The 27,248-nt window shown below is 39.1% G+C and overlaps 1 protein-coding gene and 1 long non-coding RNA gene across 5 annotated transcripts in view; one reads left to right on the plus strand and one right to left on the minus strand.

Moving 5' to 3' along the window:
- Egfr (epidermal growth factor receptor) overlaps window positions 1-27,248 on the minus strand; it is a 200,328-nt gene that overhangs the window by 119,852 nt on the left and 53,228 nt on the right. The gene's annotated exons all lie outside the window — the stretch shown is intronic.
- On the plus strand, window positions 11,879-15,039 carry LOC120891999 (uncharacterized). The gene is made up of 2 exons (XR_005736620.2): window positions 11,879-12,148; window positions 14,092-15,039. It is a non-coding gene; the product is annotated as an uncharacterized LOC120891999 (long non-coding RNA).

Genomic DNA, 27,248 nt, shown 5'->3' on the forward strand with positions numbered 1-27,248 from the left:
ATAGGGACATTTATTAAGAGCTGCCAAGGCCAAATACTGTCCTCTTTGACCAGTCTTCTCAGTAGTTCCTCTGGATGCCACCAGGCCATCTGGGGCTATCCAGAGGATCTACTTGAAATCAGAAGATCTGGGAGTCAGGAATCAAATCACTCAACAAATTGGTTGAAACACTTGAGCACTTTCATGTTTTACTTATTTCGACAACCTCATCCAATTTTTTTAAGAAGTGAAAAAACTGAAGCCTCAAATCCTGAAAGGCTATAGGGAGGCTTTCTTTTTGATGACAAGATAATTTAATTGTCTTTTTTAAACAATTAAAAATTAGGATTATAGATAGGCAAACAGAAAGAAAAATACTAGATATGTAGATCTAAGAACATCTAGAAGTAGTGATTTAGAGAATTATTCACAACCACAAATATATGGAATCCACCAAAGGTTCCATCGCCAGATGAATGGATAAAGAAAATATGGCACATAAACATGATGAAATATTATTTAAACATAAAAAGGATATAATTTGTCATTTGCAACAACAGGCTTAAAGGAAAAGGATATTATTTTAAGGAAATAAGCCAGATACAGAGAGGTAAGCAGCTAATGACCTAATTATATCACTCATGTGGAATCTAAAAACACTGATCTCACAGAAGTTGAAAGTATAACTTTGTGATCAGGGGCTGGGAAGAAGAGGAGGTGGAGGAGAGATGATCAGGGAGAGGCTGGTCAACAGGGACTAAATTACAGGTTGATAGGAAGAATAAATTCTGATGTTCTACAGCACAGTAGGGTTACTATGATTGCATATTTAAAAATAGCCAAAGGAGAAGATTTTCAATGTTTTATCACAGAGAAACAGTAAACATTTTAGGGGATGGATAAGCTAATTGGATAATTACACAATGTGTATATCTATTGAAATATCATGCTATACCTCACAATTTGTACAATTATTGTGTCTACTTCAAAATGAGAGAGACAGAGAAAGAGTTTGTGTAAAGAGGGAAGGAGAAAGAGATAAAAGGGAGAAGATGAGAAAGGAAAGAAAAAAGGGAGGGAGGGAGAGAGGAGAGGTGACAGAGAACAGGCTACCTGGCCTTGGACAAGTCACAATCTCCTTGATATCAGTTTCCTTGTATGAAAAAGTGGCCAATAATGAATACATTTAAAAGCTTCCCTGAGAAGTTGGGGTAAAAAAAAAAAATTAGATCACATTCATTCCATTTCATTAGCTACATGACACTGGCTTGGAGCACGTCAGCTTTCATTAACTCGAATCCAGGCAGAACCTCCAATAACTTCAAGAAGGGAGCAATCAAGAAATACTGCCACCCAAAGCTCTGCCCTATCTCCAGTAAGGACACAAACTGCTTGAAGGTTCTCATAGGCCATCCTGGAGTTGATTGATGACATGGCACACACATTTTTACCAGTGTAAAGGAGTGGAAAAATCTCTATTTCGAGTGAAGTCAATAATTTTTTACTTTAAAAATGTCAAAGTAGAAATTTAATAAGGAGCAGCTTGGCCTAGAAGGGTTGATCAATCAATTTGTAGCAGAGTGGAAAAATATATTTTGATTTCCCTAGTCCCTGAGAGCACAAAGCTTCCTATCTTCCTGGAAGAAAAATAGCCATAAATAGAATGCAACAATTTTAAATAGCAGGTGGCTACCAAGGTCTAATTGCCATTTCCCAATATTGTTTTTATTTTTATTTTATGGTATTGGAGATTGAACCTAGAAGCACTTAACCACTGAACAACAAACCCAGACCCTTTTTTTACACTTTGAGACAGGGTCTCACTATATTGCTTAGGGCCTCGGGAAGTTGTTGAGGCTAGCTTTGAACTTGTGATCCTCCCGTCTCAGCCTCCAAAACCACTAGAATTACAGGCATATGCCACTGTGCCCAGCCTTGATTTTGTTTTTACAAAGGATCTGAAGAAATGAGCACAAATCCCAAAGAGAGCTTATTCCCATTATACGCAATAGGTTCCAGTTCACAGACTGCTACAGAGCCAATTCTAACATATATTTAAGTACACATGCATATGTTTTGCAGAATGCTCAATGGTTAACAAGTACCTTGGCAAATAATTGGACAATAAAAAATTAAAGTGTGTGTGTCAGTGTGAGAGTTAGGTCGAATCTGGAAATGAGATGGCTAGATTTAGAAATCAGAGGGCCTGGCAGTCACTTTTGTGTTTAATGCCCCTCAAACTGAGCCTTCACTTCCTCTTTGTAAAAAGTAAAGAGAAATAGGGCTTATATTATCCCTTTGAACCAGTAAATATCACTTCATCTTCATGTGTCTGGGGAATCAGTGTTATTGGGTGTTTGTGTCTGTGTTTTCTATGTGTTTCTGTATTTGTCTGTGCTTGTGTGTGTATGCCTATGTCAGGTATTAATGTTCTCATTGCACAATTCAGAAAACTGAGGCTCCAGAGTCTAACCTGGCCCACAGTGTCATGGCTGCTCTGTGCCAGGAGTTGTCTGTTAAACTAGGCTCTCTTTCAAGGAGGAAGGTCCTCACTAAGAAACCACCTAAACTAAACTGCTCCAGTAAAATAAATCGTCCCCAAGCACACCAGCCATGTACCAGAGGAGAATAAAGATAACAATAGCTGGTGACTGGGCACTGACCATGTGGTCACTCAATCCCCACAACAGTCCCAGTATTTTTCCTACTTTAGAGAAAGGAGATAAAGTTTTTGAGAGGTTAAATGACTTGACCTTTTGAATTTGCAACTAAACACATAAATGAGGAGAGGCAATATATCCCTGTAGGGGTGCATCCATGTTCTGTGGGGCTTGGACTTTTACAGTGGTGGGTTGGGGAGACTTAAGAAACAAATTCAGTATTCAGAATATAAAGTTAGGAGCAGAGAGCAGAACCTTAGCATTCCGGCAATAGGAGCCTGGGGGCATGAGCTACCTTTGCTGCAGGGGAAATCCAGATCTGCATCACTGCTTGCCTTTTAAAAGACCTAGTCTTTCTGTCTTTCTCCTCCTTCCTTGTTTCTCTCTTCCTCCCTCTCTCTCTCTTTTATTAGGAGAAGTATAAACCTGAGATAAGAGAATGCTGAGATAAGACTGCTGGCGCTAGGGAACACCCTGGCTTAGCACCAGGGAAGGGTTTTACGGTGGCTGCCACCTCACTGCATTTTCCGCCTGACTCAAGTACTTAGCACCAAATCAGCCAATTCGCCAGGTTCCAAGCAGAAGTGCTTGGTACAGCGTTCACAGGACATATTTTATAGGACCCCAGAGGGTTCTTCCAAGTAGATTTATTGGCTAACGGGCTTCCCTGCCAGGAAATGGGCCTGAGTTTGTGGAGACAATCAGAGTGGCAATCACTTCAGGCACAGAAAGAGAAGGCCTGACCCAGGAGCTGGGAATGAGCAGTGACCTGTAAAAGAGTGGCTTGGGGATCCTTTCCTTAAAAGTATTTTTGCTTTGTTTTATTCTGTAAGTGCCACCAGGAACACACATTCATTTCTGACAAGATGACTTTAAAGAAGGCCATTCTATACTAAAAACTGAATCATAAATATAAGGCAATACAAATTTTAGTTGTAAATTTTCTCCTTTCTCTGTGATACCCAATCAATCAAATATCGCTAAAATTCTTCCCCCATCAATTATTAAAGGAGATGGAAGCTATAGGAACAGGTGCTTTCAGGGAGTGTGTGCCCCATTACCAAAGCACCAAAGAGCACATTCGTTCACCCCCATCTAAGTGGGAGATGGGTTTACATTACCAAGGGCGCTAATTCAGACCCCTTCCCCCATCATCTGAGTCTGTGCACCCATGAATCATAATGAGCATAAAAGACACAGAGATAAAGGGCACACAAGGGTCTGGGAAAACTATGCCACCCACATTGGTGACTTTACTCACAAATCAAAATCTTCTTTCACCCATCAGAGTTACAATACAAAAAGAACCAAAGCTGGTGTTCTCTATACAATTAACATTTCAGGAAAAATAAAGAGGCTTTAATGGGGAGCCCCCTATATAATCTCCCAAAGCAGTTTTCCAAGTCTGAAAGTCCTCAAGTGTCCTAACACTCTGTTTCTTTTGCTCAAAAGAGTCAATGAATTTGCCTTATTATGAGTCACAACTTTGAATGGTTAAAAAAGCTTCTGTTTATCTCTCAAAGATAATTGCTTTTTCCTGTGGAAGAGCAGGATATATTGACAACCTGTGAAATAAACATAAGTGAAAATGGAATCCCAAAGGAATCAAGATGCACAGAAATATTTCGAAAGCATGGTGTAAATTTCTTTTTACTCTACTTTTCTCCAAAATGGATCTGAGATGACCACATAAATACAAAGTCTTGGAGTAGCTAGCACACGTAAGTGAAAAATGAAGTTAGAAAGGAAATTGTCAGAATGTTTTGTAGAAGCTTTCTTTTTCTGTTTTCATTATCAACTCTCAGTTTTAGAAAGCTAGGACCTACATGTTCCCATTCCTTTCTGCTAATAACCTGTGGCCTCCAATTTAAAGATTCTCCAAAATCTGGTACATTGACTGCTCATATATTTGGCACATGGAAACTTCTCAATGATTGCATTTTCAGCAAGGACAGGCCACTCTCCCCAGATGACTACCTCCATACAAGGGGCCCCACTGGGGAGGGTCATGAGTGCCTGCAACACACTGTTCAGGAAGCCTACGCAAACCACATGAACTTGGCATTTGCAATAGGCAGCTGCCTCTCAGGACAGACTAAGAGCCATCTCTCCTGAGGATCGGAAGTTGGATGCTGGGTTAGGCCAAATTCAGTCTTCTCCTCATCAATCAATGGGAACTTGCTTCCACAGATTAATTTCCAACTGAATAAATGTTATCACCAGATGTCATCCTGTCAAGCAGTTCTCTTTCAGGACAAACATTTTATTCTTAATGGGGGAAACTTGACTTCATGGAGCCCTATGCAGAATGGGTTTCATTTTTTTATGTGTCACACACACCTCACCTTGGTTGTCCTGTAAGATCTTGGTGCTTGTACTTCCCCTTGAGCGTATGGTTTTGCCATCATCTGCAACAGAACTGATGTTTTACGAAGCCAACTGCTCTGTTTCCATCAGCACCTCTGAACCCCTAGGTCTCCTCAGCAACTCCCGAAGCTACCAGAACAGTTACGATAGGATGGGGAAAAGGCGGCTGCACCAGCCAAGCACAAACTGAATCCAAACTACATAGCCTGGGAGAAGTGTGCAGACATTAGGCCTGTGATAACGTTAGGAGGCCGATTTCTTCCACTCCCTAATGTAAGAAAACCCTCATGAGTAAACAAAACAAAATGCCAGTCACTAGCCAAAAGTTTCCATCAAAATTAGAATGGATAAAAATGAAACTTTAATTTCAAAAATTACTTCTTCATTATTTACTGTTTGCAGATATGAATAGAAATAACTATTTCTGAAATGCTGTTTTTTTTTATAATATCACAAAAGAACAAAGAAAAGTAGAGCAGATGTGCAGCAAGAAATGGTTATTTCCATTAACAAGGACTAAAACTTGCAGAGACAGAGGAAAGAGTATATAAATTTGCTACTATGTTCTTCTTGTGATTTATTACTAACTCTATGGTACTGACTTTTGACTATAAATTAGCCAGGGTAGTAATTCCAAAACAGACTGGAGTTAAAATGACCCACACAACTCCCACGCAAAAGAAATCCCATTTTAAAAAGCACAGGAAAAAATACTTTCGATAATTTCAAACATAGTAGAACAAAAATGTGGAAGGTGAAATCTAAAACAACACAGGGAAAATTACACTAAAAGCTTAATCCAGCAGGAGGAGATTATAGGCATCACTGGACCAGTTAATTTATCCCCTCTTCTCTAGATGCCAGTTGAGAAAATCAAGACATGTGTTAGCTATATGATTTTCAAAATCTTTAATTTTGAACTCTTCTGCCTCCTTTTTTCTTTTTTGCAGTACCGGAGATCAAACGCAGGGCCAGGCACATACTAGGTAATTGCTCTAACACTGAGCTAAATCCCAGCCCCAAATATGTACTCTTTTTGACTATTTTATTAGTTGCTCATGACAATACAATGATCTTGACATATCATACATTTGAATCAAATGGGGTATAATTTCTAATTTTTCCAAGTGTACAGGTTGCAGAATCACATTGGTTATACAGCCACGTCTATACATATAGCAATACTAGTATCTATTTTTGATTAAATACTAATACTAGTCTCTCTTTTTGATTAAAATAGAAAAGTCCTTGTTGGAATGTTGGGCAGGTTAGGATGAGACATGCAATGTTAGACAATTAAGTGAACTTTGTCCATAAGTTCAGATTCATAAACTTTAGAACTCTATACTCTCCCTCAATTATTCTTTGAAATCCAGGCAAATAAAGTAGCCCTCCAAATCTTTAATCTCTAGCTTGATCTCCACATTGACAAATCTCTAGCAACATCATCAAAACCATATTTATTATCTGCAGATACTGTGCTGGTGGCCCTGCCCAGAGCACTGACGCCAGGGCAGGCACAACTGTAATTAGCCCAGCAAAGGAATGACGTTCATCTGCTTGTCATTGTGCTCAGTGACATTTGATATTACAAGCTTGTTTTGAACTGGGGTGAAAAAGGTATAAACTTCTTCCATACAGGTGTTTTGGGTGATATCAAATTAGAATGCTTTCTTCAAAATCCATTATAACAACATAATAAATATAGGCAAGACAGTTGCAGGGCAGGAAAAACAGAATTGTTTTATTTGCTGCATTTGTGGGAGTGGGTAACATTGAAGAGTGTTGGGCTCCCGGCCTAGATTTGATCTGCAAGTGCCCTACACTATAAAATAACCAGGAAATTGAAGCCTGAGTATGGCACACTTAACTGCAGCGCTACAAGTGAGGCTGGCTTGTGTTAATAGTAATGCAAATCTTGCTGCCCTAAATAAATTGAATGTTCAGCCACCTAATTTTGCCCTCTAGGGCATTTCCTGGGCTCCTCAAATACATTTGTAGGAGTCAGCAATGACTTGAATTGTCAGACCAATTGCAGAAGGAAGAGAGGGCCAGTTTATAAAATTTCAAAATCCCCCCTCCCCCAATATTTTGCTACAGGTCCCATCCTCCTCTCCCATTCTGTTCTCAGCATAGGAGGAACCATAAGGAGCATGGAAGAACAAAGGCAGCAATCATTATGGAGTGGTACAATTTTCTGGCTTGTAATCAGATATTTTAAGGAAATAGAGTAAACTTGGGAGTGGTAAAGTGGATTAGTCATTAGCAAGTCTTCCTTAGGATATGTGTTGTTTTGCCAAATTTTAGATGTATGTGCATGTGTGTGAGTGAGGGTATATCTGTGAATATATGTGTATGTGTATGTAAGAGTTTGAACAAGATGCTCTTCAAGAACCCTTCTGCCCTGAAATCCTCCAAGTGAATGTCCCCATTTGTGCGCAGCTCTTGGAAGGCTGAAGTTTCCTGCCTGAGAAGAAAGCCCTGCTATAGGGTAAGTACTGCTCTTGGCCTCCTGTTGGCCCCTAGCCAGAGCTAGATTTTAGAACACAGTAGAAGCTTGCATTACCCAAAGAAGAGAACTTTAATTTCTTTAATCATTCAATTCTGCTTGGTAGGTGACAAGAAAAGGGCACACATGTCAGAGTGAGGCTGAAAGAGATGCCGATGACCATGTGCCTCCCCCAGGGAATTCCTTCATCTTTCCTTCCCTAGCTGGTCCCCATTTCTCAGCCCACACAGCTTTCTCTGCATTAGGAACCATCACCAGCACCTTTTAAGACAATAGTTTTTTTTTTTTTACTTGTATTTTAATCATGTTTTACCCCTGATAATTACAGGAGAAAGACTAATTTATAATATTCTATCATTGTAACTCTTCCCCTAACATTGCTAATGATTTTAACTCAAAAGGCTCATTTTGCAAAGTTGAGGTTATCCTCCTTTAGAATGTGCTATTGCAGAAAGAACAATGGTGTTTAAATTAGAAGCCAGGGTCAAAATATATTGTCTCTGTCCCTTACTAAGTTGGTGATCTTGGTTGACAGAACCTCTTAGGGACAGAATTTATCTATTTGTGTTGCTGAGTTCAAGTGACGTCATGGCCAAGTGCTAAAAGAGTCTCACCGTAGAACAACCTTAGGAATCTTGAAACAAACAAAATCACATTTTAGTTTACAAAATACCCAACTAGAAGTTGGATCCTTGAAAATCAAAATGGATTTTTCCGTTCTTCAGAATTAAAATGAAGATTTCTCCCACAACTAGGAGTATTTCCCATTGTACTGGCTTCAATCCTTAAGCCAGTAAGATTGTTTTTTAAAGAAAGATATTTTTAAAAAGATCTTTATTAAAATTCTAACAGTTACAAAGGACTTGCAACACACCAGCCTTGTCAGTTCTTAGCACCTCAAACCTCATGAAGCTTACACTTTTAACCAGGGTTTGGCATGTGCATTTTTTTTTTTAAGAATCTTTCAAGTTCTAAGATTAATGGTTTTAGCAAATTATATGCTTCATACTTTTTAAAATGCTTTCAGGTTACATTTGATCTTCAACTTAGTTATTAATTTTGAATATTAAGTAAAATTGCTAATTCATGAAAACTTGCAAATGGGACACTGAGAAAATGCCTCTTGTGAGTGTAAAGAGTAAGGGCTTAGAAAGGATCCCAACCCAAATGGGATCTTCCTGGCTGAGTGGCCTTAGTAATGATGCCTCCTTGTTCTGGCAGTTTTTTTGTTTTTTGGGCTTTGTGTTTGGTTTTCATCAGCTAACAAGACCTATTTGCACCTTAGAGATCATTTGAAATGTTTTATAAAATAACAGACAAAAAAAATCATAATTGTTAGAACTGAAAATGCATAATCAACCCCTGACCCACCACAAAGCATAGAGCATTATTGTCCATGAGGAAGCAAGGCTCACAGAGCTGTGTCTGGACAGAAGGAATCCTTAGAGCAACTATAGTTGACAGGAATAGGGAAGCCTGCACAACCAGTCACGGGGAGGCCAATCCAGTGTCAAGGAACACTGGCTCCAACACATCAATGAAAGGTGAAGTGTGGGCCTAAATTTTGGATCACAATTCAAACAAACAACCAGTAAAAAGACATTTTTGAGACAAGTGGGTACATTTCAGAGAACTAGATGATAGGTGACATGAGATGTGTGACTAATTTTTTAAGTGGGATGGTAATAAAAGTTTTAGAGATATACAGTATGAAAGACGGAGGGTGAAATGACATGATTTCTTAGATAGGACATAGTTAGCTTTAAAATAGTTGAGAAATGTCAGGACAAACATGGAAGAAAAATTCTTAATGATTCTGGATTCTGGATGTGTAGGACAATAATTGTGAAAAACTAAGAATTATAACAAAATTTATTTCAAATTCCATTTAATCAGCACCTCCCTTCCTTTCCAGATCTCTCCCCTGCAAGCTCCACCTGCATGTGCGCAGAGGAGCGTGAATTAACCACAGTCAACTGCAGTGTTTAGTGCACCAGCTAAAAAATCCAGAGGACCTAAATGTTCATTAGTGACAGCTGCGCGGAGAGTGAGGCAGTTACACAAATGAACCAATTTATACATGCTGAAATTTGGAAAACTCTCAAGTGAAATGAAGTTTTGAAAAAGAAAATTGGCCAAATATTATGTACCATAGGAATGCATCATATGTATAAAAATATAGAACTTAAACAATTTGTATATATACAAATATATTTGAATATAAAACACAAAGAAAAAAATCTGGAAGGATGCCTCCTCATTCCTGGCCAGGAAAAGGGGAACCCAAAGCATGACTCTTGCTTTTTGCTCTAGTTTTATGCAATGATTGAACTTTTTACAAACAAGAGGCATTTTCATGTCATGTAATTAAAATGCAGCCAAATAAGTAAATGGAGACAGAGGGGGAAAGTAAATGGGAGTAGTGTGAGTGAGCAAGAATGGAGGGACAAGAAGGCAAGCTGAGCAATTTCCAGAGCTAGATGTTTTCATAGCCAAAGGCAAAGAAGTGAGACAGATAACATTTTAGTTTCATCGCAAAGGCCTTTCATTTAAAAAAGAAAACAGTGTCAGGAGAAATGGAGATGATAACAAGGCTAAGGTCCCATTAGCAGAAAGAAGGTGGCTCCCCTGGTAATCATAGGGAAAGTCAAGAGATGACTGTAAAGGTCGCATGCCCGCAGGAACGCCCCTGTAATTTGTATTGTAATAAACTATTACCTTCGCACAATCATGTGCCAGGCATTTAATTTGCAAGTGCAGATGCCTGGCAGTTGGCTTTAAAATTACTCTGAAATTACCCCTGTGTAATCTGAACAACCAGAAGTGTGACTGAGGCTTTATTAGAAAAGCCTCACGGTAGGGAACTGTGGATTATGATGTCATATTTCTACTGACTGCCCTGGATATACCTGTGTTCTGCCTCGGGCAGAATCTTACCAACATTTTCTGCATGTTTTACATTCTAGATTGCAGACTTTTTCATGAGGTCTTCTATGCAAAGGGTACCTCCCCAATCCCATCCTACCCTCAGTTCAGAGGCAAGTTGAAGTGGAATATGGGTGAAATAAAAACATGATTTCTTCTCAGATTCTGGGGACCTGAACCACTTTGTTCTTTTCTAAGTACCTCAAGGTTTGTGGGGACTCTTTGTCCAGAGGGGAGAGAAATGGGCAGTGGGGTGAGTGTGGGAGATACCAAGAAATTAGAAGGATAATGATGATGATGATGAGTGCGTGTGTGTGTATGTGTATGTGTGTGTTGAAAATCCTGCATTTGATCAGAATTTGAAGAAGGAAATATCATTTCCCTCTCCTACCTTCTCTGTGAGCCCATCTGAATCAGCTATCATCAACACACACACACACACACACACACACACACACACACACACACACTTCACATAACACAAAGAGGAAAAGAGGAGAGGAGGGAGTGGAGGCCATTGCTCATCAGGTTCTGGAACACTCCTCTGCTCACCTGCAGTCTCCTGGAAGCTTGACTCATATCAGCCCATGGTACATCCTGGGTGAGAGGTGCCTAATAGGGCTGGGTTTGAATTGGGCGCATGGGTGTTCATGCCCTAATAACCTCCATAGGGAAGTTTCTAGCGTGTCACAACTTCACAAAGAGCATGTGAGAAAATGCGGGCTGTGTTTATTTTCCCTTCAAAGTTTGATCTTGTTAATATTATTTCTAAGAACTAAATCCTTGGTGCCAACAAAACATATTTTTCCATACCTTTTGGATTTTTTTTTACACGCAATCTATCATAGGATGGCTCTTCCTTTCTTAGGTGCTCAGAATAAGATTGTTGGAATGCACATTTCTAAAACCTATCCTACTGTAGTAGGTACCAAGGAGGGCCCAAGAACATGCATTTTCATTAAGTGCCACTGCTGCTGGGATGAGAAATGCTAGGTCAAACAAAGGCATTGTGAGCACATGCGAAGAACACAGATTTTTAAAAACTTGTTGAGAAACTTCTTAAAAGGGAGATGCAAGAACATCGAGTGCTGAAACCAGGCTTTGCCAGCCTTGGCTCTGGATGGGAAACGAGCTGGAGCACTGTCCCTGCTGTGGTCAGTTCTAAATAGCACACTCATGGCCGCGGGGGGGAAATATTTTCCCTTGTTTCAAGTGGGCAGTGGAAGTAGTGAAAGCCTAAGTAAACTCTGACCATTAGATAATGGGCCATTATAACTCTGGATGACTTCCTGAATGGCCCTAAAAAAAAAAAAAAAAAATGGACTTCTCATTTCCTGCCTGCAGAAAAGAGAAATATTAGGATAGTATTGTGTACAAAGAATGCAGGCATGCGACAAGAAGTGCAGAGAGGGAGGGAACAAGGCGGCTTTGGGGGAGGGGCGGGGAATAGAGGCTGATTCATGACTTTCAAGGGAAAACAAAAAGAAGGGAGAGAAACCGTTCTCCCATGGGTCTCAAACCCCCACATTTCACACGTCTTTCCCATTCCAAGGCAGCTGCCTCCACATCACAGCTGTGCTGCCACCACAGCCCGCTGCTTGCCCCACCTCAGGCAGAGGGAGCCTGGCTTCAGCTTCTGAGGGATCTGCCTCCTGGCCAGCGGTGGTCACTCCAGACCTGGGACCCAGAAGCACGGAAGCCCGCGTGGGTAGGGCATAAAATTAACAAGGCAAAGCAAAGAGAGAGAGGGGGAAGCATGGGGTGGGAGAGGGGGAGTGAGCCTGCCGCTCATATTGAAACAGAAAACTCTTGCTATAGTTGGTTTTAGTCCAAGATACTGCCAGGAAAGAATTGGCTCACAGAAAAGCCACAGCTTCATTTTTTCCCATACTCAAGTGATATGTCTTTCCAGTGCTCCGTTTTTTCCTCAAAGGGAGCAAAATAATCTTACTTTTGTTTTTGATCACCACAGACTTTTTTTTTTTTTTAAAGCTTATAACTGCAATTACTAGTTATAAAATCCCTTCTAAGGGTCATGGTTGTAAGGATGCTCTGAGATGGAAATATTGGACTCTACACCGACCAGCTCTGAGAACTGGAGCAAAGTATTCAATCTTTCTGAGTTTACTTTTTCTCAACAGTAAATGGAAATATTCACGGGGACAATTGTGATGCAATGTAGAAATTAAACAATTCAAAAAAAAATTTACAAAGTTCAGTCCCTGGTACATGGGCAAGCATCTGACAAATATTAGCTATTATAATGCTATGAATAGTAATTTTAAGCTATATTGGAGACATAAGGGAGAACAAAGTTTGCCTGCAGGGAGGTGAAGGTGGAGAGGAATGTTTCAATACAAATCAAGGTGTTGACAAAACTGTTGACAAACCTAGCATAGCTTGTTTTAGTGGGTGAAACATGGCAATAAATGTGCATGAGCTCAAATTCTACTTTGGTTACTGTGTCATTTGGGGCCATTATGATGCCATAATTCCTTATTTTGTAAAATAAATAAGTAAATCTTTTAAAAGTTAGAATTAGTTGATATAAATGGATAAAATATTTAGACTATGCCAGTAGACAGGAGGCACCATGTAAAAGTCAGTCCCTTCACTGTCTTGATCCCTAGCAAATTTTGCTTGGCAGAATTTCACCATGCACTACTACTGATTTTATGATAAAGCTAAAACCAATTTAATTCTAAAGTTCAAGAATTCTTGTCCAATTACTTCAGCACCAATTTTCAGAAAGTAGAAGAAATGTTATTTATGAAGTACTATGTGCATTATCTTTTCTATGTTATTAGTTTTTCATAATAATCCTTTAGAACGAAAAGCCATTTCCATTTAATAAGGAAATGGACTTCGTAATATGGAATAAATTTCCAGGGGTCAGGGAGTCCATAGCAGACCTGGCATTTGAAACCTGTCTGAGCTCAGAGCCTTCAGTTCCACCATGCTGCATCCCTGGAAAAACAGACACATGCAAAAGATTTTACATGAATGCGATGGAAAAGGGACAGCTAAATGTCAACTGATATCTCAGGTACCATACAGCTGATAATGTGACCATTAGTACTTTTGCACTTTGGCATATAGCCTTTACTTTCTAAATATACCATGCCTATACTCTTACTCCAGGCAGGCTGTCTGCTGTCGGCTTGAGAACAGTAACTTAGGAAAGCTTCAGGTACCCTGAATTTCTGCTGGTCACTGACTATTTAGAGTGTTCACAATGTGCTAAAAGGTGTGCATGGGCTGTATTCCTCTGACATTTAAACATTTGCAACTCAAATGGGAGAGCCTGGATGGAAGGCAGCAGGTGGGCACCAGAGCTAGGCACCAGAGCTGGGCATCAGGATGTCTAAAGGACGGCCAAAATCGCCCTCCTCAGAAGATCAAAAACCACGATGCCAAATTTCTCCTTCAAATATTTGAAGACAACTCTTTTAACCTATTAGGGCTTGGATCTTAAATGTTCTTTAAAAGTTTCATATGCTGAAGGTTTATTTGCCATGCTGTGGTGCTACTGGGAGGTGTTGGAACTTTTAGAAGGTGGGGCCTACTGGAAGGAAGTTAGGTCATTGGGGGTGTGCCCTTGAAAGGAATATTGGTGCTCCAGCTCTTTCCTTCTCTTTCTTCATTTTTCAGCTTCCATGAGATGTGGAGTTTTGTTCTACCATGTTCTCCCTTCCAGGATGTGGTATCTGACCACAGGCCCAAAAGCAATGGGGGCAACTAACTGGGCCTCGTGGACCAAAGCAGTAAACCAATATAAACATTTTCTCCTTTAGGTAGATTTTTCTCAGGTATTTTGCCACAGTGACAGAAAGTCAACACACAACCTCCCTTAGTTTTCTTCCAGATAAATATCTCCAGTCCATCTATCACTTTGACTTTTTTCCTAGTGCTTTCCCCATTCTGACCATTCCAGTTGCAAAACATCTATCTCCAGTGTAGCCTCAGAACTGAATACTTCTAGTCCATAGAAGCTTGTCCAGCTTCATTCTTTCACTTAATGCAACTTGACCTAGATGCATGATAGATATCACACCTATGATTAGGCCATAGGGAAAAGTTAAAGTTTTGCAAACATAATTAAAGTCCCAAATTACATGGTTTTGAGTAAAGAAAAAAAAAGGGAATTATCCTGGATGGGCCTGACTTGATAAAGGTAAAGGATCATAAACAATGAACTGAGCTCTCCAGGAGAGAGACACTTGCTGCTGACAGTGAAGAAACAATTGACCATGTTGTGAACTGCCTGTGGAGAGGGGTTGTTCTCTAGGAGCCAGACATCAGTCCTACTACCTCAAGAATTCTACCATCAACGTGAATGAGCTTGGAAGAGGACTAAAAGCACCAGGTGTGAACACATCTTGATGACAGCCTTTTGAATTCCTAAGAACCTCAAGAACCCAGGTACACCCAGACTCCGGACACACAGAAACAATGAGATACAACATCATGGATTGCATTCACATTTCATCATGATAAATTAAATATCAACTATGTTTATAGGTGCCTTTGTTAAATCCACCTTCTTCCACCCAGTATCTTTGTTATTTTTAATAAATTCCATAATTTTGTTTCAACCGTGATGGGACATGTTTTAGAACCCTGATTCTGCCCACCTGTGCATTCTAATTTCTTCATCTTGATTCCAAAAACTTGTATTTTTTATCTTCCCAGTGTATTACCTTTTGATGCATCTAAATAATATACAGAGACGTTGAGTTTCACTTCACCAAAACTTCACAGTATATTTAAACATTATATTAGTTCTCTTATTTTTAAAAAGCAAATTTGACTATTAAGTAGCATTTTTTTTTTTCTGGAAGAAAAAGATTCTCTTTCATCAACAGACTCACCAAAGATCTCCTCTCAGACTAAAAGTAACTTAAAACTATAATAATGATTTTACACATGCCTGTGTGTATGTCTCACCATATTGCTATTTGGGTGACACTACAGACAGTTTTTATGATCTTATTAGTGTTTTTGTCATAATGCACTCACCCAAGACGGCATTCATCAGAGGAGTCTAGATTGTTGACATAAGGCATCTGCTACCGTCTCTCTGGACTGTGGGAGGCCACAGAGGAGTGAGTCATGAAGAATATCCAAAGGAAGCCCTTTTCTGAAGGTCATGGCTACTTATTGCCTGGAGACTATTAAGGATGTGAAACTAATGTTTTAAATGCATTTTAGAGGTCATATGCGTCAGCCTATCAGCAATGGCAGTGATAATACAATGGTTATTACAGTCAAAGTCTCCAAGGAGGAGTGCATTCATTTTTATATTGTCAGTTGAATTGCTTTGACATATCCCAGTCCTAACTTCCGTTACCTCTCTTATTTGGAAATAGGGTCTTTGAAGATAATAATCAAGTTACAATCAGGTTATATGGGACTAGGGCAGGCCCTAATCCAAATCTGGTGTCTTTATAAGAAGAAGAAAATTTTGGACAAGATACACAGAGAGGAGAACATTATGTGAGGACACAGAGACAATATAAGAGGACCCCATGTGTGGATGGAGGCAGAAATGGGAGTGACGCATTACAAGGCAAGGGTTACTCAGGGCTGCTGATGACACCAGCAACTATCAAAAGGATAGAGGAGCCTTCCCTGCAGGTTTCAGAGAGAACACTTCACTTCCAACCCCTTGATTTTGGATTTCTGTCCTCTAGAACTTTCTGTTGTTCGAAGTCACTGGATTTGTGGTCATTTGTTAAAGCAACCCTAGGGAAGGATGTTCTATGACTGCCCTAAAGCCCCTACTCACAAAGACATCTAAAGAGGGTCTCAGGTGGCCCTGATATCCTGATGTCCAGAGCAGAAGGACAAGTGGTCTGAGGGACTAGTAGTTACCAGGTGACAAAAATGAAAACCCTGGACAATAATCCTTCATGAAACAGGAAGTCCTTGTTTGAGGTCTTAAAAATGCTCAAACCAGGATTCTGCACTGTTCTGCTTTTATAAGTGGTTTCATATCTAAGCAATTTCTTGGATGCCACCAACAGAGTTTATTTTGAAATAAACTGTTTCCGTAACTTGAGGTAACAGACAAAGAAACCAAAAGGAAAATAAAGATGCTTATGAAAGAAATCTGAGGTGGGAGTGGGGTGCAGAAGGAGAAAAGGAAAACAGGAAATAATGTAAGATAATGCATGTTCTATAGACTGCTGAGGTTCAAAGAGGAATCAAGAATGGGCCAAGGGTTGAGATTGTAGCTCAGTGGTAGAGCACTTGCCTAGCATGTGTGAGGCCCTGGGTTCAATCCTCAGCACCATATAAAGATAAATAAATAAAATAAATGTATTGTGTCTATCTATGACATATATATATATATATGTATATGTATATATATATATTTTTTATTAAGAATGGGTCAAGTTCCTTTACACATTGCAAAGTTTCTAATCTCGACTCTGCCACTTTGTAACTTTATAATTTTGTATAATTTAGGGTAAATCACTTATCCACTAGAAGACTGAATTTCCTATTTTGTAAAAGGTGAAATGTACTAGATTGGCATTCTCATCTGTGGGTATCCATCCAGTAATTGTGAGATACACTGCTGGGTTGAGGGAAGCATTATAAAGAGAAAGAAAAAGAAATGGAAGCGTATAAGAGAGAGAGAGAGAAAGAAAAAGTGATATCAGATTGTGAAAGTAAGATTGTGAGAGCACTATTTAATCATGAAACTTAATGTTAAGTATATGTCAGGATACTAAAATGTACTTTTTACTTTAGTAAGGTCAAAGATATTTGAAAGCTACAGCGTTAGCATTATCCCACTGATCCTTTTCCACGCCAACTCTTTGTGAACCTATGACTGGTTGTGGAATCTCCTATAGAATAAACTAGAATACACAGAGGGTTCTGGAGGGAGGAAAACAACTTGTAATTTTTTTTTAAAAAAACCACTATTTCAAAATGATCTCTGTGCCCACTCTTGCTCTCTCGGGTTCTGAGGAATTATGTAGAACTGGCCATTTTGAGTCCAGAGTTGTGGGCAATTGAGTAATTGTCTGCTTGCCATGGGAATAGAAGAGGAAGTCTTGCTTTACCAATGGGAACAGCAAGGAGCAGAATTAAGGAGCTGGTCCTGCTTCTGCATGATCACAGTTGGCTGAGGACAGGTCTTGGACTCTTATTCTCCTTATTGCTCTATAGGACCTGGTCTTTGTCAGGTGTTGGCAATGTATCCTGGAAGAGGAAAGCTGGATCAAGGTAGACAAGATTCCTTTGTCTCAATAGGATGAATAACCCAGAAAAAGATGTACATCACCCTGCTCAGCAGAAGCACTCTCCTGCTGCTGCTTTCAGTGGATGAGGAGGGACACTGTCCACAGAATCCAATAATGAGGGTGGGGGGATGTGTCCCAGGCACAGACAACATCAAAACATTACATTGCTCTGCTACCAAAAGTCCACAATCAATAACCACCCTGTTAATCATTTCCATTCCCTATCTGCACAGAGCACTGCCAAAAGTACATTTCAAAACCTTTTCTGTTCAAATTAAAGTGTTGTTGCTTTATATGAGGAAATATTCTAAGTTGCTTTATATGAGGAAATATTCTGTGAAAATGTTTGGCATCGATGTGGCAAGCAGGTATTACTTTTTAAGTATTGAAATTCTAAGACTGAGATTTCCACCTCTGACATGCACATTTTGCAGGGCCTGTTTTCTAGTGTGCAATGGCTAAGGGGGAAGCTTTATTGTTATTACTGGCATTCAATCTCCTGATGATGATTGACGTTACTAGGTCACTTCTGGGTCTTAGTTCAGCAGGGACGAATGTCCCATATTTGTTCTTACCTCATCCATTTATTTTATCTGATTTTATTTTTTAAATTGAGAAATAAAAATTATATATATTTATGGTATGAAATATGATGTTCTGATATATGTGGAATGGCTAAATCAAGCTAATTAATATGTTATTAATATAACATAATGCATATGTTAATTTGCAAGTATGTAATAACACATACTTATCTTTATATTTTTAGGGAGGACTGAAAATATTTATCTAAACTCTATTAGCAATTTTCAAATACTCAATACTTTGTTATTAACTGCAGTCCTCATGATGTATATTAGATCACTTGAACTTGTTTCTTCTATTAACTTAAAAGTTTGTGTCCTTTGACCAACATCTTCTCAATCCCACCTCCCTTCCCCTGTCCTTGGTCCCTGGTAACCACCCTTTTACTTTCTGCTTCTATGGGTTCTACTTTTACAGATTTTACATTTGAGGGAGATGAGGCAGTATTTGTCTCTCTGTACCTGGCTTATTTCACTCAACATAATGTCCTCTAGGTTCATTCATGTTGTCACAAATAACAGGATTTCCTTCTTTTCAAATACTGAATAGTATTCCATTGTGTATACATACCATAAGCAGTTACTGACACTTATTAAAAACAAAGAAAAAACAAAGCTATTATGACAGCTATAACATGCCTTGAAATTAAGAAGTATCTTTTCAACAAATGGTGCTGAAAAACTAACTGGACATTACAGGCCAAAAATAATGAACATTTATCCTACCTCATACGAAAGTTAACTAAAAATGGTTTACAGAACTAAATCTAAAATGCAAGATGACAAAAATTTTAGAAGATAAAGAGAAAAAAAAAAATCCAGACCTAGAGTTTGGTACAGAGTTCTCAGACATGACACCAAAAAGCATGATCCATAAAAAAAAAAAAAAAAAAAAAAAAAAAAAAAAAAAAAAAATTTGATATAAACATTTGTTTGGCAAGAGACCCTATTAAGAGGTTGAAAAGATAAGCTACACACCAGGAGTAAATATTTGCAAACCACAGATATCAAAAAGGAGATGTACACAGAATATATAAAAGAGTTCTCAGAATATATAAATGCTCCATTTTGGCAGTAGTCACATGTTCTCAGCTTAACTAGAGACCCCCAGAGTGAGGGGTACTACTTTCTCATAAGCCACTCAGTTTCTTTCCTTTCTTTCTCTTTTCAGATTTTTAAGATGCTGTGAAAATGATAAAAAGTAAGAAGGAAACATGAAATTTAAGGGGACACCAAAAGACTCTGGAATCAGGATAAATAATTAGGGAATGCTATGGCTTTAATGTCTCCATCAAATCTCATGCTGAAATTTAATCCTCACCATGAAGTATTAAAAGTTGGACCATATAAAACATTTAAGAGGTATGGGGTCAAACGGTTCTGCCTTCATGAATGAATTAATCCATTTATTAATTAATGGGTCAGTGCATGAAAGGGTTAATGAGTTATCTTGAGAGTAGGCCTGTTATACAGGCCAGTTTGGCTCTTTTGGATGTGCAGTCAGTGTGGCCTCAGCACTCTGCAGAGTCCCCACCAGCTGACTTTGGGCCTCCCAGCCTCCAGAACCCTGAATTAATAAACCTGTATTCCTTACAAACTGCTCAGTCTGTATTCAGTTATAGCAACAAAATTGGACCACAGCACATTAATAATAATGTAATACAAGCTGTGCTGAACAAAATATCAAAAGGCAAATAACAGACAAGACCCAATGCCTGCTTCAGTCATCCCTTAAATCCTGGCCCCGAAAGGGAAAAATGATGGAAAAACCATAAATTTGAAGGGAACAATAAAATGTTCAATCCTAATATCTTCAGTTTCTTTTCCTCAGTAATCTTCACGACACACTGAGAAAATAAACAACACTACAGGGACTCTTTTTATCTTCAATGTCAACAGATACCCTTGGACCAGTGTATCTATCTCACTGCAGAGACTGGCATATCCAGAAGGCCCACTCTCTTGCTTATCCTTTGTCTAAATGCAGAGATCCCGGGACTGTGGCATGCCACCCACCTCCCCAGTCCTTCTACTATTGACCCCCTCCCTGCCAGAGTTCTGTCTCCCCACCTACCCTCTCTAAATGCTCTATCTGAAGCCCTTCTCTGGGGTACTCTTTTCCACCTAGTCCTTAACCTTGGTTTTCTTGGTCCCTGTTTTAATTCAATAAAATCTTCCAGCTTCCTCTTGGGTTCCTGAAGGCTGCCAGGGCTTGAGCAGATGATCCCATAGCCCAGGAATGCACAAGAACTCCCAGGAGATTCACCTTCTCTTTTCTTCTTCTTTCTGGAGCCAAAACTAGATATGAGTTTAGTATGTTGAAGTGGGGAAATAGGCAGTGAGGCATAGGGAATCTGGTGCCCTATTCCATCATACTTCATGCCAGAAATATGCCCAGGCAGGACAAGAGTTAGCAGTTAAAGAAGGAAGTGGAACTCCTATTCAACATTACATGGTACTCCAGTAATGTGTACAATTTTCATGTTTTATTTATCAGTTTCAAAAAGAAAAAGAAGTGAAGGGCAGGTGGAGATGATGCGGGTGATGGGGGGCCCAGAGACCCTATATGGCCCATGGACTGCACACAGGACATACTCAGGAATGCCTCTTCTGTCCTTCAGAGCCCAGCCTAGTTGAGGATCTGCCACAGCATCCAACCTTTTATAAACATTGACCCATCCATTCATGCTGGCCTGGATCCACAGTAACTCAATCCAATAGGCTAAGAAACTGTAGTGTCCATGAGGTTCCTGAAATGACAAGTACGCATTAAACTGAGACACATCTCAGTTTGTTAAACCCATGTTCCTCTGGGTGTCCAGAACAGGGAAGAGGAGGAAATATACCAACCTTTGTGCACTTAGATATTACTCATAGGCTTAGCACATCCAGCACCTATTCTTCAGTAATAAGAAAAATAAAGTGAGACAGTTATTTTTTTTTCTAAATGCACTTGATATCACTGGAGACAGTGGTGTCACTCAAAGATACAGCTGTAAAGAGGGAACGTTCTGGCACTGTTGTGTGCTCTGGAGAAGGTCTCAAGGACACGTGTACGGGGAGAAATAGAGGGTGGAGGCTGGTCAGACAGGAGTGGTGCTCCTCATCCCCACAGCAGTCTCCCTGTTTTTCCTTCCCCACTGTACATGTCCCCATATAAAAATAATCCCAAGTACAGAATCTCCAATCACGAAGGAGATTTTCTAGAAAGCCACAAGGCACATGGCCTCCCTTTGATTAACACACATTTTTCTCAGCTATTCCTGGCCTCCCATGTACTTTACCCTAAGAATCCTGGCTCCTTTCCTCCCCCTGATACACCCACAGTGTCATTGGCTCACTACAGATAGCACTTAACCAGTGAAATGTTACAATTGTGCAAAGTTTTACCAGCTAAACAAAATGGCCCAATTGCGACAGAACATGCTCAGGGTACAATGTCCAACTCTTTGCAGCTGTCTTAGTTTAAAAGAACATGCAAGACTGCAGCCAGACAGCCACCTCTCCAGAGTTTCTTTCTTAGGAGCATTTAACCAACTCCAGCACTACAGTTTCTGCAGCCCTGAAGACACTTTCTGTCCTTCTGTGAGGGACGTGGCCTGTAGCTCCTGACTATTTTCCAATTCTCTGCAAGGCCTGGATCTTTTAGTATGAACAGCTGCCCTAACCTGGGTTACCCTGTGTTAGTTGGATTCAGAAATAAACATTTCTGTCATTTAATTACATCATAATCATGCTGGAAGAAATTAGACAAGAAAGTGTGAGGCAGGATGTGCAAACAGGCACATCACACGGACATACGCTTCCCTGTACAGAAAAAAAAAAAAAATTGAAGACAGATTTTTACTTTCCATGTAGAATGACAAGAATAAGATCAGAAAGTTTAGTGATTAAATTGTAGTACAATTTATGGAGTGCTAAATGCCCAGTTATTTACTATTTTAGTTACCCCCCTTAAAAAAATTTCATAGCATTAATATGATAATATGATACTTTTTCCTGAAACCTCATTTATTCCATAATTATCAATGAATTTCAATGAACTTAAGATTCTGTGATTAGCATGCTCATGCCTCTGTTGAAGTATACCACACAGAACATTAGTCACATGAACTGCAATATTTTCACTCAGATTTACAAAGGCTGAAGAGCTGACCTAAATACCATCTTTGGGATCTTTATTTATTTTTATTTTATTTTATTTTTTGGTCCCAGGGATTTAACCCAGAGGCACTTAGCCATGGAGCCACATCTCCAGCCCTTTAAGATTTTTATTTTTATTTATAGACAGGATCTTGCTAAGGTGCTTAGTGTCTAAGTTGCTGGGACTAGCTTTGAACTTGTGATTCTTCTGCCTCAGCCTCCAGAGGTGCTGGGATTACAGGCGTACATCACTGTGTCCAGCTCATATTTGGGATCTGTACAGTATAAGTAATAATCTGTAATTGATCTTACCAAGACACTTAATGATTTATCAAGTCTTCCATTACTAAATGGGTGATCAATAGTCGCATTAACACATTGGCATTAGCATAGCTTTCTGTGTAACTTTCATTCTGCCTCAAGTCCCTCCACAGCAGGGAACTCAAGTTTTCAAATGCCAAAGGAGAAGATGGTACCGGTTGATAAATGTTTCCCTTAGTTTTCTCTGTTTATTCATCATCTATTTATTGACAATCTACTTGGCAATGGCTAATGATGGCTTGGCAGGCATTACAAAGGTGTAAAATAAATTTGGGGTTGCCCAGAGCTCTGATAGTCATTATATTCTAGTGGGAGTAGAGCAACATATGTTACAATTAGAAATAACTCTTCAAAAATGAATGGGCTATATTATAGTTCCACTAATGCTGTTTGAAGGGAAAGAACTATTTTCTTTGAAGGTGGATGCCAAGAGTAGGCTTTATGCCTCAAGTAGGAGTTATTGCAATGGGCATGCAAAGATACATAGAGATGAAACAGATGGTATGTGTGTGTGTGCACATGTGTTTTGTTAGCTTGGCTGGTTTTGGCTGGTGTGTGTGTGTGTGTGTGTGTGTGTGTGTGTGTGTGTGTAAATAGGTATACAAGATAAAAAAACAAAAAGAATGTTTCTCTTCACATTAGTTGTGTTCCTACATCCAGGATACACAGTGTCCTAAATATTTTAATTATCAAAGTGAATAAACATAGGGCTTATTGGGATTCTCCCTGGCTCTTACTGATATCCCTGAACCTTGATACTAAAATTGTTTTGCACTGCTCCTTAGATTGAAGATCTTTCTTGAGTTTTAAGGAAATTTACACTTGTTACCATTTCTACTCAATTATTACAAGAATCTTATTTAATTCAGAATTTGAGCAAGATATGTCACTGAAAAAACTCAAGAACCTCCTAAATTATATGTATTTTAATATTATTTCAAACTGACAAAACAATGCTAATAGAATGTATAAATAATAAATAATAAATAAACCATAGTGGTTTCTTAAATGAGGTGTTTTCATACCAAATGTCCCATTCATAACTAATTACTAATGGACAATTGCTAGGTTGGACAAGTGGACAAGGACAATTAATTGAGGTAAACAGGCTTGGACATTTCCAGTTGAATGGAAATTATCACACAGTGTGCTTGCTCGTCTTTTTGTAAAGAACTATTCTGCAGTTATATTATCACACTCCCAACAGTTGAAAGCCAGCCCATCTAATTTAATGCTCTTTTTAGCTCAGCAAATTCTGATTTAGAGAGTTGATGTGCATGGATTTTTGTGCAATCCTATTTACAAACCAACTGAAAAAAAAAAAAAAAAGAGTTCCAAACTAGAGAACATGGTGTAGCTCAGAGCTTGCCAGAGACAGCAGCTGTGACCGGCTCGGACACAGGGCACTCTGTCCTCACCGCTGTGATTGGTTCTGCCTCCTAAGCATATCCATCATGGGAACATGAGCTACAGGTAGCCTTTATAATCAAGTTCAAGAAGATGCATTTCCAACATTTAAATGTGAACTGTTTATATCACAAAAGCTCTAAGATGAGAATCTGCGTCATGGTGTTTACAAGTCAACCAAATACATAACTCCATAAAAGGAAGGCTCAGAAAAAAAATGAGCATGGTTACAGGTGCTGAGGAATTGGGGACTCTGCCCACCTTAAGAAAAGGGTGAGAAAGGACACTGGCTAGTGAAACCCAAATTGTCACTGATGATGTCCCTGGGTTGGTGAAATATTGAAAACATTTGTTTCTTTTAGCTCTAGCTTCTGCTATGTTCATGTTCTTCCTTTTAGAAGAATGCAGACCAGAACAACTTGACCCTGCTCTGACAGCTAGCAGATGGTTTGCACTACCTAGATGCTCTTGATCTTCTATTCAGTTTCATACAAATAATCTTTAAAATTCTTAAGAGGTTGAAAAAAATGGTTTTACTAGTTTGGGGAGAGGTTTTCTCAAATTGTTCTTACTGTAGCAGGGAACCTTGCCAAAGATTTCCAAAATACCATAAAATCTCAAGGTTCAAACCTTAGATGAAAAGAATGTTTTGTTGAAATGACCTTCCCAAAAGTCATATAGTAATTAGAATGACAGGTCAGGCATTATTCTTTAAGTAGGAAAAATAAGGGAAAAGAAAAAATAATCTTTTAAATTTTTTTTCTTAGTTGTAGGTGGACACAATACCTTTATTTTATTTTATTTATTTTTATGTGGTGCCTCACAAGTGCTAGGAAAGCACTCTACCGCTGAGCAACAACCCCAGCCCCAAGAAAAAATGATTTTTACACTTCCAGCTAATCAATAAACTAATTGATTACAAAATTCCTTTGGACTTTATGAATAGGTCAATTTGTAGTGCTAGTTTAATCTAGAGCATGCATTCCCAAGTAGTAGATACTATTTAGTCATATGTTACCTCCAAGTTAAAAGCAGTATGTATTTGTATATTAGGCAAGAATATGCTTAACATAATTAGGTACTTTTTTAAAACTTCATATTATTCTCAAAAATAATTCTGGAAAAACTTCTGTGGTCTTTCACACTGAGAATGATGATGTCACTACTTACACTTTCTGTTTCATGTATACAACCTAGAGAAGAGGAACCAGGTGTAAGCCAGAGTTTTATTTTGATGACATCCTTGTGAAAACAGATATTCTGAAACATTCTCAACATGACTCAGAGTATGAGGGAAGGGCGGGGATCCAGTCTCTTTGTTGTCTCACAGGGTTAATAGTGTGTGCCTTAGAATGAGCCAAAGAACAGCAGGAATAGCAGAACATGGCCTCACTCTCTTGAAGAACTAGAAGGAGTGAACAAGCAAGCTGTTGAGGACCTCTGGACCAAAGCCTGTGGGGCCATAACCATAGCTCCCGAACCACATGGAATTGTTTGGAGTGCCCAGGGATATTGCCCTCTCCATACCAGCAAAAGGATATGGCTTAGCCACAGGCTAAGAAACAATTACTATTTAAATTCCCTTATACCAAGGGAAAGAGATATAAACCACATTTTAATTATAAATCGTGAGTATGCAAAGTCTTGAAAGAAAAATACATGTCATACTGCTTGACTAAGTGACAGAATAAACAGGACATTCACTGGAAAGTGTGTGTGTGTGTGTGTGTGTGTGTGTGTGTGTGTGTGTGTGCTTGTTTTTGGTAAGCAACGATAACATCTTGAGAGGTATGGATGTCTCCGTGTAATTAACAGGGTGGCAAAAAAAAAAAAAAGTAGGAATGCAATTCAGGTGGCTCTAGAAAGTACCTTAATTTCTGTTCTTTGGTTTCCTTATGGGAAATATGGAAAGATGCTGATATAAATATCAACAACAGCTAAGACCCAATAATGCTCTGTAAATTCAAAGTTACATTCACATTTGAACTTTATAAAATAATAGCCATGCCACTTTCCCACAGGCCACAGATGAAGTGTGAGTTGCATTCAAAAACCTGCTCAGAAGGTTTTGAAATAAGCATATATTACAGCAGTGCATACACCAGGGAAGCCTTGGCCGTAATAACTACAGAAGTACTTCCAGCACATGTCATATCGATATACTACGCTAAAGTCTTTCAGGAGATATTTGATTTTTATTCTCATACAAATAATCCTAACAGGAAGGTAAACTCACATCTATTTTATAGATGAGGAAATAGGTGGAGAGATGAGTCAACCTGAGCAGGATCTGATCAATCTGCTGTTGATGATGGCATCCTGAGCCACAACACGTGCTACCCCCAATGTCAAGTCACCCCTTGCATGATCCTGGACATATTTCCACTGAAGGAAATCTTTCAGTATTCAGAATAATCACAGGTTATTAAGTGATTAGCTAAAGAGAGGAAAAAGAAAGCATAACTTGATATTTGCATCATTCTAAGGGAAGAGAAATAATGACAAAACTGGTCCTGGTCAGGTAGTCAGCCAGCAGCTTGACCTCCAAGAAATATCAGATAGAGCCAAGTGTGCAGATTTCTTATCTAAGAATAACTGAGACATGAGATATTAACCTGAGAAATTTTATCTCAATTATCAGGAAATTTTTCAGACATGAAAAATGCCCTGAATGATAGCCATGTACCTAAACAGAAATAATGAAACTCCTTTTTACACCACATTTTAGGAATGGGAAAATAATACAAGCAAAGAATGCAGGTTTACTTGGGGATGTCAGATGACTACTGACATTTTTTTCATCTATACTATCATCTTTTAAGACCCCCAAAGGGAGAAAAGACAACAAACTGTTAAAAGCATTTGTTAGTATTTATCTAAAAACAATTAAGCACTGACTGTGGTATGACCAGCAGGCACAAACCAGTCCTGGTCCTACTAGTGGAAACGATTAATGGGTAAGTGAGGTCACAAGAAGTTGTCTTCATGTAGTTGGTGCCTTTTCAAGGAAAAATCAACTCCTTAAAGAAGGAAAAGCTCACCCATGACAGCAGCCTCTTCACACCCACTAGCAAACCTCATCCACACCACAGGCCTC

This window comes from Ictidomys tridecemlineatus, chromosome 2, assembly GCF_052094955.1.
Source record: "Ictidomys tridecemlineatus isolate mIctTri1 chromosome 2, mIctTri1.hap1, whole genome shotgun sequence".
Lineage (NCBI taxonomy): Eukaryota > Metazoa > Chordata > Mammalia > Rodentia > Sciuridae > Ictidomys > Ictidomys tridecemlineatus.